This window comes from Triticum dicoccoides, chromosome 4B (assembly GCF_002162155.2).
Source record: "Triticum dicoccoides isolate Atlit2015 ecotype Zavitan chromosome 4B, WEW_v2.0, whole genome shotgun sequence".
Taxonomy (NCBI): Eukaryota; Viridiplantae; Streptophyta; class Magnoliopsida; order Poales; family Poaceae; genus Triticum; species Triticum dicoccoides.
Genome location: NC_041387.1, coordinates 6,829,779 through 6,836,846, shown reverse-complemented (window position 1 = coordinate 6,836,846; position 7,068 = coordinate 6,829,779). Strand labels below are relative to the sequence as shown.

Sequence of the window (7,068 nt, the reverse complement as noted above, 5' to 3'; positions counted from 1 at the left end):
AAAAATAAAAAAAAAACATTATTCATACCGCAGTTCCTCCAAAAATATTCTTGAACTAGATGTTTTTGGAAATTTCTTCAAGAAAATTGAACATAAATTATGTAATGGTGTATCAAGTAAATTTAATAAAATATAGTGAATTACCTATATGCAAGAATGATTCAAGAGGTTCATTCCACCTACCAGCAATAAATTGTATCAGGACAGTGATATAATTTCTCTTTGGTTTGTGTATATTTCTTTTTGAAGAGTACGCAAATTTGAACCATAATTTTATAGGAGAGAACACAAGTTACAAGAGCACCCCAAAGGGGGACGGCATCCACGCTCCACCACCAACACATATTACAATGGACTACTCAGATAATCCAGCCATCCTCTTCCCTCCCGCAATAGGTCAGAAAGAATGAGAACACAGAGGTGAGCATTATTGAATGCCCTAGCACTGCGTTGCTTCCATAGGCTCTAGCACACATGCATCACAAGATAACCAAAACCACATCGTTACTTTGGGAATGAACTGGAGATACCTCCCCACCAATCCTGAAGATTATCAGTGACGGAAGGAGCAGGGACAACATCAAGATGAGTCGATCGAAGATAGTGATGCCATACCTGTCGAGCATATACACACTTAAGTGTGATGCGATCGACAATGTCCTCATCCTGCTCAGAGAAAAAGGGCAAAATATGGTCCTGTAACCCTCTTCTAACTTGACGATCAGATGTCCATACTCGATGCCGCGAAGCCAAGCAAGTGAAAATCTTGCAGTTCCATGGCACCCAGCTATTCCAAAGTGCCTTATCACCAGGAAAGCAAACAGCTCCTTCGGAAAGAAGAATGTACTGGTTCGTGTATATAACACTTCACAAATTCTGCACCCTGACCTTCCAGCACAGCTAACACAAACTTGATGAATTCAGAACTCAACAATGAATTCTGCCGGTATCTTTAGCACAACAAATTCAACCCATATTTTGCTCGGTCTTTGTCTGCTCACCGAAAATTTCCACATGAATACTCTCATCCTAAAAAACACTATGTCTACTGCAGGCATCACCTGAGTGCTTACTGGTTGGAGCACTTCCAATCATTCACATCATTCTTCAGCCACACAATCACCTGTTCACAACCCAAGTATATCAAATGAGGCCACCCTTACTTATAGAGTCAAGCTATGCATCTCTACATTTGAGCTATAAACTTATAGCATGAAACTGAACACAAAGTGCTCTTAGATGCTTAGAAAACATGTATAGTGATGTGATTACATTCTCAAACATCCTCTTTGTAAAATTCATCCTCGCAATCAGAAAGAAACCATGCTCGAGACCTGCAGAAACCATTTAATCATTGGTACCTGAAAAATAAATAATTTATGTTAGTTTTGCCCTTGTGATAAAATAGCTTAATGATGGTGATGGTGAACAGAACCATACACTATAGAATCAGCACATGACTAATTTTCATTTTGCCCGAGGAAAAGAAAAATATGTCCAAACATGACTCTAGCTAGTAGATTTTAAAAATCATGTGGAAAAAATGAAGGCCTCTGCGGTTTAATCACAAATAGCATCATATTATGAAACCATTCACTAACCTTAAGAAGGACAGAGAAGGTAGATAAACTACATCAATATGTTGGTGTGCCTTTCAAGCAGCATCAATTCTACAAAAGATAATCGTAGCAATCATCCACCATACTAATATCCTCGTCGAAAATAAGAACTGCATTCCTGTTCAATCAAACAAGGGGACACAAAAAATCAATAGAAACACAGTACAAGCCCACTGACTGCTCCTAGTAGTCCACATTCTACTTATGTTGCAATCTGGAACTCTGCCTTATCTGACAAAAAAACCAATCAACATCTGTTAATCAGATGAATCAATAAGCTCGCAGCTAGGACAGAAATGCCAACGACCAACCTAGCTGAAAAATATTGTATATGGTACATGGTTCACCCACCTAGATAATAACTTAAAATAATTACAACTTAAATCAGTAACTACGGGAAGTGTAGGAAAATAGGTTATTGTTTCGGTAGTGGGCAAAAAGCTAAAAATCATGATTTAGTTAATCAGGAAAACATGCTAAGTCCGAGATACACATCCTCTCACACTCTGTCGCCTTTTCCCAAATATGAGTTCTAAACTTCTAATATCGCATTATCCTTTCCGTCGAATGAATTCAAAACAATAGTGGTGTATGAGGATTCTAACAATGGATTGGCCGAGTTGTAAGAAATAAAAGGGGCTGTTGGCTCCGTTTTCTTGCGCCCATGGGGAAGTAGAGGAGGAGCGCCGGGCGGCGGCAGCGTTCCTGATCACAAATCTGTGATAAAATTACGGGATTGGGCCAGCAGAGGAGGAGCGGCAAAGTTTTGTGGCAGAGATAAAATTACGGGTTGGGGTAATGATAATCCCACTATCTGAGGATGAATGAGTGCGCGGGGCGGGGCAGTCTGCTTTGACAGAACATTCAATCTGGTTTGTTTATTTGGGTGGTAGACTTTTGATGCAATATTGATTGTTAGATGTGAGTTAGTTACACTGATCGAACGTCTTTGGTAATTCTGTGTACAGTTTGTGGTGTGTCTTTAGTGCAATTCTTGTTTGCTCTTTTAATAGTAGTGGAGATATAGAGTATGTGATTAAATTTGAAATGGATTTAATAGAAACTAAAGGCGACCTCGAGGCAAACACCGCATATTAAATTAACCTGTAAAATTTTCCAAGAATTTCTTGCATATGACCTATATATATGCTCAAGGACTTATACTCCCTCCGATCCAAAATAATTGTCGCAACTTTGAACTAAGGTTGAACTAACCTCAATTCAAAGTTGCGACACTTTTTTTTGGATTGGAGGGAGTACTTCATTGCACATATAGTTCAAATGTGATTCATGTCCATTAAACATCTGCCTCTCTGGCGGACTGCAAGCCTCATGACCCATGAAATGTTGTCCCGCAGCACCTTCCGGTGGCCCTACCCATCATATCTCCTTTTCTCCTCCGTCTGCAAAATGGTCAGTTTGGTGTTGCGGCGATGGTATGAGATTCTGATGGTGGTGGCGGAGGCCAGCAAGGAATTCCTCTCGGTACACCAGCCAACAATAATATTTTAGCTGGAGGAAATAACATTTCACAAGACGGTATTAAAAACAGCGAGCAACATACAATAAGACCAAGCCAAAAAGTACCCAACCAAGTATAGAGTTTACACACAGCCGCAGACCATCTATGACACACAAGTATATATAGTTAACAGACAAAGGCACTAACATAAAAGAGAAAAATTCCATTTGCAGGGTGCTTGCGAGCCCGGAGTGCCGAAGCAAGAATTGCCATGTGATTCCACGCGCCCCGTCCAAAGCCCAGCAACCGTTGAACTGCCTACATCTTCAAGGATACATACACGCCATCATTCCAGAGCACATGGGGCTATGCTTTTTTAACTTCGATTACTGCTACTTAATTAGGACCCAAGGTTGCAATCTGCTGCTCCAACTACATCAAAACAAGAGTAGATTAATGATAGATTATGACAGGTCTACAAAGTACAGTGGTGCTTAATTTATGTCGGTATATTTTTCCAGTACTTGGCAAAGGTTAAGTTAAGCTGGGAAACACAACTGGTTTTTTGGAGTTAGCCTAAGCATCTAACGAACCATCGTGACAATATTAAGACAGAAACATTCAACGACAAATGGGACTTTCAAAGACCTCGTACAAAGTGCTCCAGAAACCAAACAATGTATTGCTATACAAATTTCAATAGTAACAAGAATAAGATCAACGTAATTACTTTTTTTTATCTTAAACAATATGTGACCAGTCTACATATTGTTGATACTTGCGAGAAGTTGGAAGTCAAAAGCCAACATTGGAAAATAAGATGCTACCTGCATAATGGTCTGTAGCCTGTCGTGCACATCGTAGAACTCATTCCTAAGAACATTCAATGCCATGAGGCACCTGAAATAATGCAAACACACCACACTGTCACATTCTCAAGTGGTTAAGCAAACTGAATCTGAATGCTTCGGAAATTGTAACCTAGTGTTTGAGAAAGAACTCTAGCCATCTCAAAACTTAATTGTGGTATAAACAAATGTCTAGAATTAACAAGTTACAAGAGAATTATCATATAGATAAAGAAGTGAGTTATATCAATCAGCTGATTGGCGATGAAGTGAATAAGCAGGTTAGTGCTTATGAATATTAGATTTATATGAGCCAAAAATAGTGTCATTAAAGACAAAATAAGTTGGCAGGTTTCACACAGGGGATTTGATAAGCATAGAGAGTAGAGAGTAATTACTGTGGTACGTATATAATAAGGTAACAAGAACTGACCTTTCTTTGCTTTTTCCCACATAGAACTGCTGGAAGTGCACGCAGGCAAGGTTAACTTTCCTAGCACCAACGCTGATACATGCCAAAAAGAGCACGATCAAGAAACTAGAAATTTCCCAAACTTAACAAACACTATGGAATGTTGAACATAAGCATAATTGCGGTGTCATAATAATATTCTCGAGGAGCTATTCGTCAAGGTAATCAACACAATAAAGTGTTTCATAACCCTAAACAGAAAATAGCGTTGGTATTATGTGCTATAGTAGTTAGTAGTGCTAGAGATATTTATAAAACGTTAGAGTTTCCCTAACCAAACGACATTAATATACATCAGCATTTCCAGTGCACAAAACATAACTAAATTCATCTTTTGAATTATGGCTAAATGACAACACCAACCGCACGAGGCGCACGCCCACAACGTATACACACCCACGCCGACACATCCACATAGAGACATCATCAATGTATGTAGCGGAGAAACTGGAAAATAGCCATTTGCGTTACATGAGGAGATCATTAATACTATAAATATTTTCAGAACGGAAATTTTATCGCTGACCTAAAATAATGCCATTGTCGATTATCACATTCAATAGTACGAGAAATTTCCACAAGACGGCAAAGTTTTCCTAGAGTTTTAGAATTGCCATTGGTAGGAATGCTGAGTATTCCATTATATGAAATACGAAACACAACTAAACTTAGCTCTTCTATTTATTTGTATATGACAACCGCAAATGACACATCACTGACACATCCGAATAGAAACGTGGAGAAACGAGAATACCCACCATTGCCGTAATGCTGAATAGCATATCACTAGCTCAACTAAAGTTAGCTCTTCTAATTATGGCTAAACGACAAAACAAATGGCACGAGCCGCATGCCCACGATGTATACACCAACGCCGACACATCTAAATAGAGACAACATCAATGTAGCAGAGAAACTGGAAAAACATCCATTGGCGTTATGTAGAACAGGAGATCATTAACACTAGAAATATTTTCAGAATGGCAACTTTTATTGCTGGCCTAGAATACTGCCATTGCTGAATATCACATTCAATAGTACTTGAATTTTTGCAAGATGACAAAGTTTTCCTTGACGCGTTTTAGTGTTGCCATTGAGAGGAATTAATGCAGACAATTCTATTATATAAAAGACTACTAAACTCAACTTTTCTACTTATGTATATACGACAACCGCAGACGACACTGCACCGACACATCCTAATAGAAACATGGACAGACCGGGAAATCACCATCGGTGTTATGCTGAATAGCATACCGCTAATTCCAGGAAGGCTCGCAAGACAACAAAGTTCTAATTTCTGGCCAAGCCATAACAACATTGTGGTTGGATGAATGCCGGTACTTCCGTTAGGCATGAAATACAATTAAGCTCCACACTTGTAATTAGGGTTACAGGATAGCGCAAACAACAACAACCGGGGTATGCCCATGACAAATACATTTCAATGGCACGATCGACATCGATGCAGTGTGGGAAACATATAATCACCTGCCGCTGCACGCCTTGAGCTGGTGCACTAGTTTGCCCACCATTTCGAAGTCGACGATGGGCAGGTTCCTAGGAGGGAATCACAAATTAAGCAGAGGATACGAAATCAATACCCAGGACGATGGGGCTAAGGAAAGCAGAGGGCTTGGTGCGGTGGTACGGCACGGACAGAAGGCTGGTGATGTCATTGAGCATCATGTCGGCCTCGTGGAGGAACATGTTGATGACCTCGGGACGAAGCCCTCGTCCTGCGGCGGCTGAAGCTCTTGGTAGTGCTCGTCTAGAATTCCCTGGATCCACCCATCAGGCCAAGTCAGCAAGACAGCCATACGGCGATCCGGGGGACAGAGCGATCATGGACGAATTCCGGCCCAGAACCACATGAGGGGGAAGGACGACTCACCGTGGCGTACATGTAGCTGATGCGCGCGTTAAGCTGGCACCTTAGCTCGGCGGCCGACATGGCGAAGCGAGGACAGAGCAAACACTGAGATGGAATTCGAAGCTGCCGGCGGAGTGGACGAGGAGAGGAGATGAGAGGTGTGCAGGCAGGTCACGGAGCCGTTTGGCAGGGAGTGCTCTACTGGCTGGCCGTCATCAATGAAGAGCTTAAAGTTGAAGATGGCGTACGTGTGCATGGATGCAGCTACATTTTGGTGGATTGATGGATGGATGCCGGGCCAGCTAGTCACGGCGGCACCCAGGAGGCAAGCAGATGACTTTGACCACTCGTTCGGCCCTTAGCCAAAGCCCCACTGGTCACTGACGCAAGGAAGGCAGGAAAGCGTCACTTTTCCAATTGCATAGTGTTGAGTAAATAGGCAATTTCTCGATTAAATTAATCCATGAGTAAATCATTAGCATGGCATTGACTAAGTTGATGACGTACTGACTCTGATCTAAACATGCACGTACTTAGCAAACAGTAGACAAATCTACACATACTGCTAGTACTGCTAATATGAAAATAATCAGGAGCGGGATAAACGAGTTATACCCTCCAGTAGGCCACGCAGAGGCCGCGGCTTTGGTGGCAGCAGCGGCGTCCTCGGCGACCTTCTTGTCGGCTTCAGCTTTCTCGGCGGCGGCACGGTCGGCGTCGGTGGACATGGTGATGATGAAGGCGACGCAGACATAGAGGAAGTAGACGATCGGAAGCGAGCAGTCGCGTAATCG

The 7,068-nt window shown here is 41.7% G+C and overlaps 1 pseudogene; it reads right to left on the bottom strand.

Moving 5' to 3' along the window:
• Positions 1-6,355, bottom strand: part of LOC119292408 — a 7,400-nt pseudogene extending 1,045 nt beyond the window's left edge.
• Between the last annotated feature and the right edge of the window lie 713 nt (positions 6,356-7,068).